Raw genomic sequence first — 14,446 nt, 5'->3', positions numbered from 1 at the left:
GCAGGAGATTTTGGCTTGTAGGGGATTAATTCCTCATCAATCCCCTTCAAATCCACCTCAATCGAACAAGCCTTTATAGATAAAGCAACGGTCGCAAACATACAAGCACCCAACCAACGGAATGGAGGTCCTTCCACAAACACCACACACACGCCTCACCAGACACACACCAAGAAAAAACAAAAAGAGTACATATAAGCTGGGGGCTACAACGCAACATGCCCGCAAAAGGAATCAAGGTCCCAAGTGGGATAAAGGATCATGAGGAGTGTAGCCGCCACCTCCTTGAGCTTCCTTATCAATTTGTTGATCGCCAACTTATCTCGCCGCTTGGAGAGGGGCTTTCATTGCTGCAAGAAGCCACATACTTTGTAAATTGCATTAGTAGCTCTTGATGGAAATATATGCTCGATGATAAGTTTATTTCGATCACATCAAAGAGTCCACGCCAAGGTCCCAAAATTCACCCACATCAATCTGCAAACCTGGCCCGAGCAACCGGACACTAACTGATGCCAGTTAGGGAAGGTGATTGGGCACCAGCTATTGCCCCAGACTTCCCTGAAGCAGCTCCACAAGAATTGGGCGGACACACAATAGAAAAAAAAGTGGTTCAGGTCCTCCACAACTCCGCACCATGGGTATTGGCCACCCCATGGCCATTCTGCTTCAACACTTGGTCTCCCGATGGCACCCTCCCCCTTATTAGTTGCGACAGGAAGACTTTAATTTTTGGAGGCAACTTGGCTTTCCAAAGAGCCTTCATTTCCTCATGCAGTTCTCCCGCCGCTAACCTATTGTAGAGAGACTTCATGGAAAAGACGCCTGAGGGCTTCAAGGCCCACGAGTAACGTCTGGATCCGAAGACAAGTTTACTCCTTGTAGTATGGAGGTCAACGCCTGCCACTCTGCGATTTCGGCAAGGCCAAAGGACCGCCGAAAGGACAGGTTCCGCCCGGTGTCTAGCACTACCATAGCCACAAAGAGATGGCCGGATGATCAGGGATGGCAAATGGCGCCGGGAATTGATCCTTGAGGGGTCCATTGTCAGACCAACGGTCAAGTCAAAACAAAGTATCCGGTCCTCGTTTAACCGATATGGCCGCCCCATGCGAAAAATCGGTTTGAGAGACTGGATGGCTTGCCAAAACCTGGGAGCCTTTGACATTGGAGCAATAAGAGAATGACTGGTTCATCAAGTAGTTAGCACGGATCAGGTCCAACTAGAGGCCACCGCCACCCCCCCCCTGGACAATGCGCCAAATCCATTTGGTCATCAAGCATAGGTTCATTTGTCGGGTGGACATTGTAAGGGCATATTTCATCCCATGTGGTTTTGGTGATTGATGATAATGCATTTGTGGACTAATCGTGTGCTTTGAGCATTTCAGATATCTCATGTTTAGACACAAGATGATTCGTTGCCCCTCGGAGTCTAGTGAAGACGGAGTTTTTCTCTACGTTTCTTTTCGGTGGATTTGAGTCATAGGAAAGCCGTACTATTAAGAGTGGGTCCGCTTTGGAAAGGTTTGGGTGGAATCTTCACGTACACACCCATTTCTTTGGACCACCTTTCCTTTGCCTCTTTGGAGCAACCACCGTTTATCCGTGTCTCTGCAAAATGAAGGACTCCTAGTGTTGTGGTACTGTGGCATGCGGTAGTACTGCTCAAGGGAGTAGTAGTACCGCAGAGGCCCACGGTAGTACCGGCCAAGGACGCGGTAGTACCGCAGGCTCTTGCGGTAGTACCACTCCCCGGACGCGGTAGTACCATGGCCTCGGGCCCAGCACAGCAGCACGAGCGGAAGTAGGGGCGGATGTAATTTTTTACATCCGCGCCCTACGCGGTAGTACCGTGTCGGATTTTTGCACAGATCGAAAATCATTGGAAGTAGCCAATGATGTATTTTTATTCGTTCATGCCTTCCCAGCCCAGGCAAGCCATGCCTTGCGGTAATACCGCAAGGGCGAGCGGTAGTACTGCTCCGGCGGTTCTACCGCTCTCTTCTTCAACGCGCCTGTGGCACCCCGGCTCAGAGAAACCGGAACGCCCCGTATTCCAGCCCAGAGATCAAGGAGAAGTCTCTGGAATACGACACTGCTTGACATAGAACAAAACAGCTCTTATTACAAGAATAAATACAAAGGTCTGATGTTACAAAGGTTCACATCAGCACAGCGACACTACGCATGCGATATTACACTTGCTCTATGCTAGCAGCAGAACAACTCGTAGCAGCGGAAATCTTCTAGCAGCGGAACAACGACGAAGGTGGTGAACTCCACTCTGTAGGGACTCTAGCTGAGACACGATCTAGCTCGCACGAACGGAAACCACGACAAGCAATCAAGCAATCACGGCATCCCCTGCAATCTGGCATGACACGCTAGGTCAGTACATTGAATGTACTTGCAAGCTCACAACAACCAAAAACATCAAGGCAAGACACCAACATAGCATTAAGCAGGTTAATTAAATTAACAACTACCATGATATAGCATAATATGAAACTACTACAATACCGATAAATCACCATCTCCGATCTCCATAACCATATCTCTCTTGGCAAACCGGACAAGCAATATACCATCTCGATCACCTCGTGATCAAAACCAAACTGTAACTGTGATCCTTACGGCGATCACAACCCGACCAATGAATGACCCGTGATCCTTACGACGAGCACAACCCGACCAATAAATGGCCCATGATCCTTACGGCGATCACAACCCGACCAATAAATGGCCCGTGATCCTTACGGCGATCACAACCCGACCAATACTTGGCCAATCTGTACTGCTCCAAATGTCCACATATCCATCACCTATAAGTCATTCCATCATGTGAGTGTTGATCGAACGGTGTACCCTAGTACGAACCCATGCCCATGACCGAGGACACGGCTATCGATAGATTAAACACATACTCTGCAGAGGTAGCGCACTGTACCCACACCACAGAACCCATGGCCTCGTACTCCCATTCGGGTGGACCAACGACGTTATGACAAAACCAATCTATTGCCATGACACTCTCCCGGCCACTCCGACTCACTCCCCACTGGGCCAAGTCATGGGTGGCCTCGTGTCTACCTCAAGACACATCGACCACCGTCGTGGCCCGTCCCACACGGGGACACGAATCCAAAAACTCAAACAACGGGCACACAAGGCTTATGTCCGCCTACCTGATCAGGGTAGCGCGCGCCCATAACCTTCCCTCGTTAGAGGCACCGGCGAGAGACACGACAATAGACTGCATTAGGGCCGTCCCATACCGGCAAATGTGGTTGCACTGGAAAAGTTCGATTCGGCGGCACCTGACCAACTTACTGACGGAATTTATCCCCAAAAATATAACCATGATAACTGATACTCCGATGTCAACCATCAAACTATAATCCAAGTCATAGTAATATCCAACAAATAATCCAAGCATAATATCATCATCTCAAAATACTTCGATGATAGCATAACGCTACTATCATGATGAATCCAAAACAATAATCCTACTACTCCAATAACAAGAATACGACTATCCAGCTAAGATCCACATGTAACCATCATCTCTGAAAATAATACTCCAAGCAACAGAACATCAACTAGCATCATGAAAATAATCATACTAACAACTAATAATCCAAAGATAGCATGATATCCAAAGTAATACTCCAAAACATACTAACATATATCATCATGAAACAATCATAATATCAGCCACTAATACTCCAATGGCAACATGATACTCATCAACTACAAACATAACTCCTAATAATCCAAACAATAGCATGGCAACAACAAGATGAAAACAATACTCCGAGAAAATGCCATGCATAGAGTCATGTGGCTAAAGCAATATTTTAAACAAGTTAAAATAGATTAAACCATGTCACTGCATTGAAACCATGCAAATGGAGGGTGTGGCTTGCCTGGGGTGGAAGAAATCACCGGGAGAAAGTGCGAGAAGCTCGCGGAAAGAGTCACCGAAAATCGTTCTCTCTCGGAGGGGGCTGATTAAGGGCAAGGGCATAATGGTCATTTTCAGTATGCCAAAACATAATGAAAGTGACACCAACAGAAAGGTCTCGATGAAACAAAGAAGTGAGCGTTGGTTTCACCTTAAACGGAGTTATGGTTGCGGAGTTATGAGGGTTTGACTACCAGGGACCTATTTGTAAAAATAACATCACAACCAAGTCCCTGAGTGGATAAGGCAGAAAACGGGTTTTCAGAAATACGCTTTCGGTCAGTGGAAACGTACTCACCAAAATACGCTTCCACTTGCCATGTCAGCGTTGACAGGTCAACACGGTGCCGGCTCCTGGGACGCTGATAGGCGGGTCCCACCCCACCTCTCTCTCTCCTCATGGCCTCCTTCTTCTTCCCCCGACGCGGACTGAACAGAGGCGAGGCCGCGCGCTCCGGCGAGGCTCCCGTGCGGCTCCGGCTATCTCCCGTGCAGCACACCGGCGCGCTCGGGGAGAAGCGGCGCATCCGCCACCAGCCAGAGGAAGCGTTGGGGAGGCGCAGAACGAGGGCGAGAAGCGGCATCAAAGGAGGACAGAGGCCGGCGACCGGCAATGGGGCAGGCTGCTCCGGCCGTATCCGGCGACACGGAGCATACCGGCGAGTTCAGGGCGACTAGGCGGATCCATTCAGAGGCGAAACGAACGCCGGGGAGGGGTGGAGAGGAGGGTAGGCCGCAACAATGGGGAACTATAGAGGCGGCGGCTGGTTGAGGGGCATGGCCCTAGAGGGGCTCCGACGATGTGGGGAAGGGCAGGGAGACTCGCCGGAGTGTGGGGAAGGCGATGGTGCTGGCTAGAGGTGGAGGAGGGCTTGGCTTCGGACGAATTTAGACCGGAGGGGGCAGCGGCCATGGCGGCAATGGTGGTCGTGGAGGGCGTCTTGAGCTCAGGGAAGTGCATGGGTGGGATCCGTGGAGAGAGGCAAGGCTGATGGAGCGGTCGAGGGAGCTCGGGGTTGGCTTATATAGCCACGGGATGAGGAGGCCGAGCTGGCACCGCCGTGGACGCGTGTCCGGTGCCGCGAACGCGTGCGCGCGCATGAGCTCGGAGGAAGGCGATGAGGGAGGCACAGGGGATAGCTCACGAGGAAGAGACGGCTAAGGGAGGGGCAGAGGAAGAGGCCGCCCACCATTAAAGCTCGGTCGGCCACAATGCGCCCGTGGGCACGCGGCGACGAGCGCTGACGGAGGGGTTGAAGAAGGGGAGAGGGCTCCAGGAGGACGACGATGACGCGATGTAGACACTGGACATACTCACGAGCGCGAAGCCGACGAGAGGGGGAGGGGCCCGAGCAAGAAACTAATCCGGAACGCGGCCATTGCATGCCAAAGCGGTGGTCACCGCGTAGACTGGCATCAAGAAGAGCCAAATGGCTGGCCGATGTTGTCTAGTGGTAAGTCCTTTGAAGGGTGGTTTCAACTGCGGTGGTAGTTTGGTTAAAACTGCTATGGTTAAATGGGAATCACCCTCTGAAGTTTACTACAGTAAACTTGGGTGAGCACTGGTGATCAACATGAAGGGTTTTGGGAGCAATGGAGCTGTTTGCTAGGTTGAGGTAAAGGACTTTAATCCTGGTAAGTTTGAGGATATTTGGATAAAGATTTAATGTAGTTGCTTAACAACCACATAATCTGGTCATAAATGAAGATCATGATGGTGCCCTCACATGGAGTGTCAACTTGGGCTAAGATTGGGCAAAGCTGGGTCATTTGGTCTTATGAAGATGCTCAAAAAGTCTCATACCATTTGGCAAAGCCAAACTGGTACTTCCTTCACAAACATCTCTGCTGACCAGAAACTTGGAATAATATTGGTGATCAAATGGATCAATGAAATGATACCAAATTGGGTGGAGAGATGTTTTATGGGTATAAGAATGATCTGATAATTTACCAGGATTTTCGAAGCAATATAAAATACACTTGCTTCACAACCTGAAAATATTGCCAAAATCAAAGATTGGCTCCTGTGCTCACCTAGATGATTGGATGGGGCTGCAAATGGGTGGAGGGGGTTAATATGAGCACATCAAGGAGTGTGCAAAAGTTCAACTCATTTGGGTACTCCTAGCTAGTACTTCCTTCACAAAGCCTTCTGTCTGACAAAAACTTTGAAAATTCACTGAGGAAGATTGGCTAGGCAAATAAATTTGAACTTGTGCATGGGGAAATTATTTGGACATATAATTATGCACAAAAAGTTTGGGAGGCACTAGGAGAAATATAAATGACACTTCCTTCACAAAGTGCCATTCAGGGCAGAATAGAAAAAGGATTATTGGGGAATTATTTTTGAACTAGCCAAGCCAATGTTTGGGCATATTTGAGCTATATATGACCCAAAGGAATTACGAGAACTATTTGGGGATCTTTGGATGGACAGAAATATAGGTTGCTTCACAACCTAGGGCAGATAGGGTTATTCCTTTAATGAAAAAGGAATTTTTTCCCTAGAAAAATATTTTAGGGTTTGGTCAAGGAGTGAAGTGACATGTTCTTGGCAAGGTTTTGAGAATGATGAGCCACTTGGGAGGAGGAATGAGGATGATTTCCCAGGTGACAAGGCCACAGAACCACTCCAAAAAGAAAAACAGAGCAAAAACCAAATAAATCAGAAGAAAAAGAAAAGGGCCAAAATCCAGGCTGTTACAAACCTTCCCCCTTTAAAGAAATCTCGTCCTCGAGATTTGGTTGCTCAGGGAACAAGTATGACTTGAGGACATCATCTCCAACTTGGGTATCCTTTTTTCTTTATTTATTGTTCCCCCAAGAATTTCAGATGATCAACTTACCTTGATCTGGGGTGGTTTGCTTCACCTTTCCCAAATTCTGACAGGTCTTTGCTCATATACCAAATCTTTTTGTTGACATGAATTTTCTAATATCTGCGGTGGTATCCAATGGATCTAAGCATAAATTTTCTTTTGATCATGAAAACCTTTTTGCTTCTGTCATGTGGTTGCTTCAAATAAATGCAGGCCTTCTGGTTTCCATAAATGCTGAGAATTATCATGGCCATCTCCTGATGGAATCTGACTGCTCATAGGTGGCACTGATTTATCTTGATTTATGCCTTTGGCTCGAGCATGAGATATGTACCAAAGATTTGACTGCCTTCTGTCATGAGCGAGATAATGGTGTATGGAGTTATAGTTGTGCCATACTTCAAATATTTACATCTTGAGACTGGCCCGACAGGGGGCTGACGGACAAATGCTTTTCCTGACAGACTGACCATGTACTTGTTTCCGTTGATGAGAATACCGGACCTGAGCTGATTGTTCGGCTTTTGATTTTTCTCATTTTGTTGGTATACCCATCTGTGGTAATAGGCTGTGATATGCTCTAACACTTCCACTGAGGTCAGACTGCTGAGGTTGCAACGGAATCTTGGAGCTGACAGAACAGACTTGGAGATTGCACACTAACCATGTCAAGCGGGTCAGCGGGATAAGAAAAGTCCTTGCAAATAGAGTAGGTCGCTGAGAGTATGCCTTTTTTTTGAGGAACTGGGACAGTGGGAGAGGCTCCCACTGTCATGTGTATTAAAAATTAGAGCACATTTACAGGAGTAGTTACATCATGTACATGTCTCACCCCATCTTCCTTTGTAGTGGGGGTAGGAAAGGTCTACAGAGTACAATTAATCAGAGGGTAGGGAGTCTAAAAGCAGGAAGATGAAATCTTTCTTGTTATCTTTAACCCTATGTTGGACAAGACTAAACTCCTCTATGAATCTGGCCAGCCAGGAGTGGTAGGAGGGGCTTATATCTCTGAAAAGTTTGTTGTTCCTTTCTTTCCAAATGCTCCAGGATGCTTGAAGTATGATTTCCATGAACAAAGGCCTATCCCAAATAAGTTTAGGTTGTTCTAACCAGGACAATCTAGTGGCCAGCTCCCCAGGATCTAGCCCAAAGGTTGACCAACAATTTCTGCTAAATGGGCAGGTTAGAATCATGTGATCAATGTCTTCTTCTTTTTGGCCACACAGCAGGCAGTTCAGGTTTGTACCAATGTTATAATGTCTTCTCTTCAACATGTTTCTAGTGTTTAATCTGTCAGACAACATGAGCCACCCAAAGACCTTGAGCTTAGCAGAGACTTTTGATTTCCATAGCCATTGGTACGTTTTATGGGCCTTCATATCCCTGAAACAGAATTTATAGTATTTGCTTGAAGAGAAATCATATCCCTGAGAGTATGCCTTTGTGGATCCATATGGGATTATGGCCTCCAACTGACTTGGGTATCCGGACCCTGATGGTCGCGCATAAATCATCATTCCTTTGCTGTCAGTCTCATCCTTTTTACGGTCATGATTTTCTTTGTTAGGATACCTTACTGAGATAACTTGGTCACACATGTCCTTGATTCTTCGTATGACCATGGGCGTGATTAATATTTTTGACATTATTCCTCCTTGTTTTCTGACCTGAGTCCGCACACATATGACATATACCCGGGGTTTGTAGCTGTACATAGCTCATTGCTGAGGCCAATCATACAAGAAGGTGACAAGGTTTTATAATATCTCCTTGTCAATTGCGGGAATAATGATCTTGATGACCATTGTCAAGACTGTGGATTTTGTGATGTCATCTCCAAATATTATCGCTCCTTGCATCACATGAGATGTATTTTTGCTTATTTTCCTTTGCCTGACTAGGGAGGTTGTGGGATCCTTACTTTTCTTAGGTATATCTGCTGGATCTTTGCCGCATCTCGTATGAGTTATTGATATGACCGGGGATACATGCTCACCATATATAAGAAGGATATGCCACCAATCACTCGATCCTTGCGGTAGGCATCTGTTTTGTCTGAATTTTACCTCTAACAAAATTATTGCAAATCTGGTCCTTGAGCAGTACTGCCATACATCGGCAACTCATCATATAATCTCGGAGGATGGTGCAATATTGTGGTACTGACGCGGACTGAGTGGCTTACGAGAGAAGCCATCCGAGTATCTTGCTGAGGAAGACTTGTTAACTTCTGCTCAAATATTTTGTCTGGGTACCATGCAAAAGAAGGCTCTCACTACAAAAAAAAGACACATCCGTGACATTTTGGGCCGAACAAATTTTTTTCTGTCATACATATGACACTTCTATGACGATAATTGTGACAAAACCCGGTATCATCATAGATGTGGTGGGCTCCTACTTCTATGACAAAAAATCATGACAGAAAATGGGCTTTTCGTCCTGGGCGGGCCGGAGACGCAGCTGCATGACATTCTTTGGGCCATCCATGACGGAAAAACCGTGGTAGAAGCAAGGGCGAGGAAAATTCCGGGGAGTTCCCGGTTACGGTGGGCGGTCGGGGGCCGAGCGATGCGCGTTTCTCTCGTACACGTACGCGCGTGTGTGCAAGGCATGGGCTCTAACTCAACCCGAGCGAGGCGTTGGGCTCTAACTGAACCCGAGCGATTACACTGCAGGCTACGCGTTACTGAACCCGAGCGATCGATCGATGGCTGTTAACTGAACCCGATCGAGCGATTCCTTTGCTACAGCTGCTAACTAAAGCCGATCGATGCTGCCTCTCTGGATGAAAAGTGAGCGTTGCAGGGGGGAGGGTTGGATGAACAGTGAGCGGTGGTGTTGCCTCTGGATGAACAGGACCTCATGGTGTGGAGGGCTGGATGAACAGGACGACCCCGTGGAGGGCTGGATGAATAGTAGACGGTGGAGGGGTGCCCGTGGAGGGGTGGTTGAACAGTAGCCGGTGGAGTAGTGCACGGTGGAGGCTGGATGAACATGAGCCCGTGGAGGCTGGATGAACATGAGCCCGTGGAGGCTGGAGGAGGTCGACGGTAGCCCGTGGAGGCTAGAGGAGGTCGACAGTGGAGATGAACAGTATCCTGTGGAGTCCCGTTTTGCGGTACGCCACACCCCTCTCGATGAACAAGACCCGCGTTTCTACCATAGCGCTCCAACACAAGTCCGTTTCGTTTGTTTTGCGGTACGCCACACCCCTCCCAATCAACAGGACCCCCGTTTCGGCCGTAGGAGGTCCGTTTCCTCCGTTTTGCGGTACGCCAAACCCCTCTCGATGAACATGATCCCGTTTCGAACATGTCCGGTCGAACATTAGGCCGTTTCCTCCGTTCTGCGGTACACCAGGCCTCGTTTCCATCGCATGTTCCGTCCAAGCCCCCCCCGATGAACATGACAACGCATTTCGTTCCGACCCAGCCGGTTGGCTCCCACGCTTTCTGTTGCCTCCCGATGAACACGAGCATTCCGTTGCCTCCCCATGAACACGATGACGACGCTGTTTCTCTGTTCCGACCCAGCCATGTACACGAGCCCTGGCCGTACGTATGTGCGAGTAGGCGTTCGAGACCCCGCTCGTATGTACGTATCTGGCCGTATTTTCTTTCTTGCACCCTGGCCGTTGTACGTACGTGTACATGCTACATGCGCGCCTCTACTACGACAAGTGTGCACCTCTACTATGACATGTGCGCGCCTCTACATCCACCAGTATGTACGTACATGTTCGCGACCAGAATGACAATGCTACGTACGCTTCGACCAGGTGAGTCCCGACTGTCAAGCAATTCCTTGCGTGTGAAGATGTAGCTGGTGGGTCCCAGCAGTCAGGGGGACGAATCATTTTTTTGCCCGGACGCACTTCCTTGCGTGTGAAGATGTAGCTGGTGGGTCCCAGCAGTCAAGGAGAAACATTTTTTTGCAAAATACGGTGACCCGTTCGGTGGGTCCCCGCTGTCAGGTGGAGGAATAATTATTTTGCGCGTAATAAGGAGGCACTTCCTTGCTGCGGCCGTGGACCCAGCTGTCAGCCTCTCCACATACAGTCCACGTATGATGGAAGCTGTTCCTTGACCATGTTGACCACGCCGCATCGAGAGCACCAGGGCGATGGACGACAGCGAGGCCTAGGAAGGGGACGACACGGAGCCGGGGAAGACGCGGCAGTGGATGCCCATGTGTAGAGGAGTATGAGGGTTCACTGGTTCGGTGCAGTGTGAGGCTGCCGTCGCCGCAGAATAACAGGGGGTGTGGGCGAGTAGAGGGATGGCCTGGCCAGCGGTGGGAGTAGTAGGGGGCGGTGAGGCCTCCGCCACATCGCAGCTGGCCACGGGAGGCAGGAGCACGAGGCACGGCCGGCGCTGGTTTGGGCGGCTGGAGCAAGAAGACCAGAGGTTGAAGAAGCACTACGGCCATTGGATGGACATCGTACGATCACTGGAGCTAGAATCGTGCATATTGACTAAGTTGACAAAGCCCTCCGTCCCCGTCAACTTAGTAGGCCACAAGTCAGCCTGCCACTATACTGGGTCCCAACTAACAGGGGCAGTATTCATTTTTTTGTGCGTAATAAGGAGGCACTTCCTTGCGTGCGAAGATATACCTGGTGGGTCCGAGCTGTCAGCGGCGGTAATGTTTTTTCGCGAAATACAGAGGCCCTTTCAGTGGGTCCCTGATGTCAGGTGGAGGAATCATTATTTTGCGCGTAAGAAGGGGGCATTTCCTTGCGTGCGGCCGTGGACCCAGTTGTCGGCCTCTCCACGTACAGTCCACTTCAGATGCATGTCGGTCCTTGACCATGTTGACCAGGCCACGCCGAGAGCACCAGGGCGGTGGATGACGACGAGGCCTAGGAAGGGAACAACACGGAGGCAGGGAAGACTCTGCAGTTATTTCCCATGCAGGAGTACGACTATACGAGGGTTTACTGGTTCGTCTGCCGTTGTCGGAGAATAACAGCAGGTGTGGGTGAGTAGAGGGATGGCTAGGCCCGCAATGGGAGTACGGTGGGGCGGTGAGGCCTGCACGGCAGCATAGCCGGCCATGGGGAGGAGGGAGCAGGCAGTCCTGCCGGCACTTGTTTGAGCGGCTAGAGCAGGAAGAGCAGAGATTGAAGAAGCACGACGGCCGTTGGATGGACATTCAACAGTCACTGCTTGTGCGTCAACCTTTTCTTTAGGAAAGCCCCAAATCTGTGGAAAATAGCATACAACCCATCTTCCATTATTTCTAATAATTTACAGCCCATCTGCTAATTCTTAAGGTTTTTTAGCCCATATTCTTTTTGTTAGCATTACAACCCATATTGTGGCCACGGTTAAAAAATTATACGAAATTTTGCATATTTCGATGCGGTACGAACTATTTTTAATCCCGAAATTTCGACTCACATTCAAACTGATTTTAAAAATAAATGTATATCAATATAAAATCCAACAAATTCTCCACGCATAAAAATTAATGTAATTTAAAATCTCGAATGAAAAAAGATATTTGAATCTAATTACCGGTTTGATGTGTTTTAAAAATGTACAGCCCATTTCTCATTACTGATGGTCCATTTTCTCGGCTAACCGAATGAAAGCTCTCCTCGTCTTGAAAGATTTGCAGCCCAACAGGCCTGACAAAACGACTTACTTGGCAAATCATAAAAAAAACTGGGCTGTGGCCGTGGACCCAGCTGTCAGCCTCTCCATGTACAGTACTCTTCCGATGGAATGTCGTTGACCACATTGACCATGCCGCGCCGAGAGCACCAAGGCGGTGGACGACGGCGAGGCCTAGGAAGGGGACGATGCGGAGCCAGGGAAGACACGGCAGTGGATGCCCACGCGGAGAGGAGTACGAGGGTTCACTGGTTCGGCTGCGGTGTGAAGCTGCCATCGCCGCAGGGCCTGGCTAGCGGTGGGAGTAGTAGGGGGCGATGAGGCCTCAACGGCAACACAGCCGGCCACTAGAGGCAGGAGTAGGCGGTCTCCCCGGCGCTGGTTTGGGCGGCTGGTGCAAGAAGAGTAGCGATTGAAGAAGCAGCAGGACCATGGTTACTGCTGCTAGAATTGTTTGTTGACTAAGTTGACAAGCCCTGCGTACGTGTCAACTTAGTAGGCCCACAGGCCAGCCTCCCAACCGGTGCGCCCCAGATATCAGTGGGAGGAATCATTTTTTTTCACATAATAAGGAGGCAGTTGATTGCGTGTGGCCAGGCCAGCGAAGGGAGTAGGGTGGGCCGGGGAAGCTTGCGCGGCATCACAACGGGCCACAAGAGGAGGGAGCAGGCAGTCCCGCCGACGCTAGTTTAGGCGGCTGGAGCAGGAATATTAGAGATTGAAGAAGCACGTCGGCCGTTGGATGGACATCCAACAGTCACTGCTGCTAGAATCGTGTGTTCACTGACAAAGCCTTGCGTAAACAAGTCAGCCTCGAAATCTGTGGCGTGTACAGCCCATTTGCTATTATTTTTATAATTTTTACTCATTTTCTAATTCATATGGAATTTATTGCAGCCCGTTTTCCATTTTTAGAATTGCTGGCCATTTTCTGGTCAGTACCAGGGTCAAAAAATTACCTAAATATGTGGGAAATTTTGAAAATTCGCAAATTTTTGCTAGGGAACAAAATATTCTTTATCCAAAAATTAATAGCCATACTAAAACAAATTTAAAAATAAATTAGTACTATGTCATGTTTGTTGGAGATATGCCCTAGAGGCAATCATGTATGATGATATTTCCTATGTGTTTATGAATAAAGATAGTCCTTGGACATTATCAATGATGTGTATCAGCAAGTACGTGACTTGTTTGTGGGACTACGCATTGTATGATGACTGTCCTAAAAGGTCCCTAGTCGAAAGGGCTGTGTGGACGCGCAGCCGACTAGACTAGCATATGACACGGTCCATGGCTTGGTCTCACTGGCCATGGAGCATTGGATGCTAACCGGATAATATGGACTTGGAAAGGTCTGGTCGGATTTGATGTAGTTGGATCCGAGTCGAGATAAGATCCGAGTCGGACAGACCCAACTATATGAGACACAGCGATATGTCATCTGCGAGTCTCTAGTACAACATACGTTCTATGTCCTAAGACCTGAGCTGACGCATGTACTCGAGATGGTGACAGACTTGCTTTGGGCCGACCAAACGCTACTCCGTAACTGGGTAGTTACAAAGGTAGGTTTCGGGTTTGTCCAGTCCCATGCTACGAGACATGGTCGAGCAAGATGGGATTTGCCCCTCCAATCAGGAGAGATATACTCTGGGCCCCTCGTGTGATCCGACCAGGATAAGCATGGCCATGCGACAAGGATTATGAGATAATCTGGATAGTGGTCGGTATCACTGGAACGAGAAAGAGGTCGGGCTAGCACAAGGATGACAGTCTCGCCTTGAGCCTGACAACATATATCGTGCGGCAAAGGGAACAGAAGTGTGACGTGTTGTACAGGTTCGCCTACCAGCTTCATAGTCTGCTTGATGGTCGGCACGCCTTGCTAGAGGCCGCTACCAACCGTGCAGGTTGGAGGTGATCCGAACTGTGATCAAGCCGACTTGAACCTAAGGGGTCGCACGCTTAAGGGAAGGAACATACAAGGTCGGTTCGTAGGACACTGGTCGAATGTGATCCGAACTGGACTA

The sequence above is a fragment of the Triticum dicoccoides genome, chromosome 3B, assembly GCF_002162155.2.
Source record: "Triticum dicoccoides isolate Atlit2015 ecotype Zavitan chromosome 3B, WEW_v2.0, whole genome shotgun sequence".
Classification (NCBI taxonomy): domain Eukaryota; kingdom Viridiplantae; phylum Streptophyta; class Magnoliopsida; order Poales; family Poaceae; genus Triticum; species Triticum dicoccoides.
The sequence above is the reverse complement of the archived record's forward strand: the minus strand, read 5'-3'. Positions refer to the sequence as shown.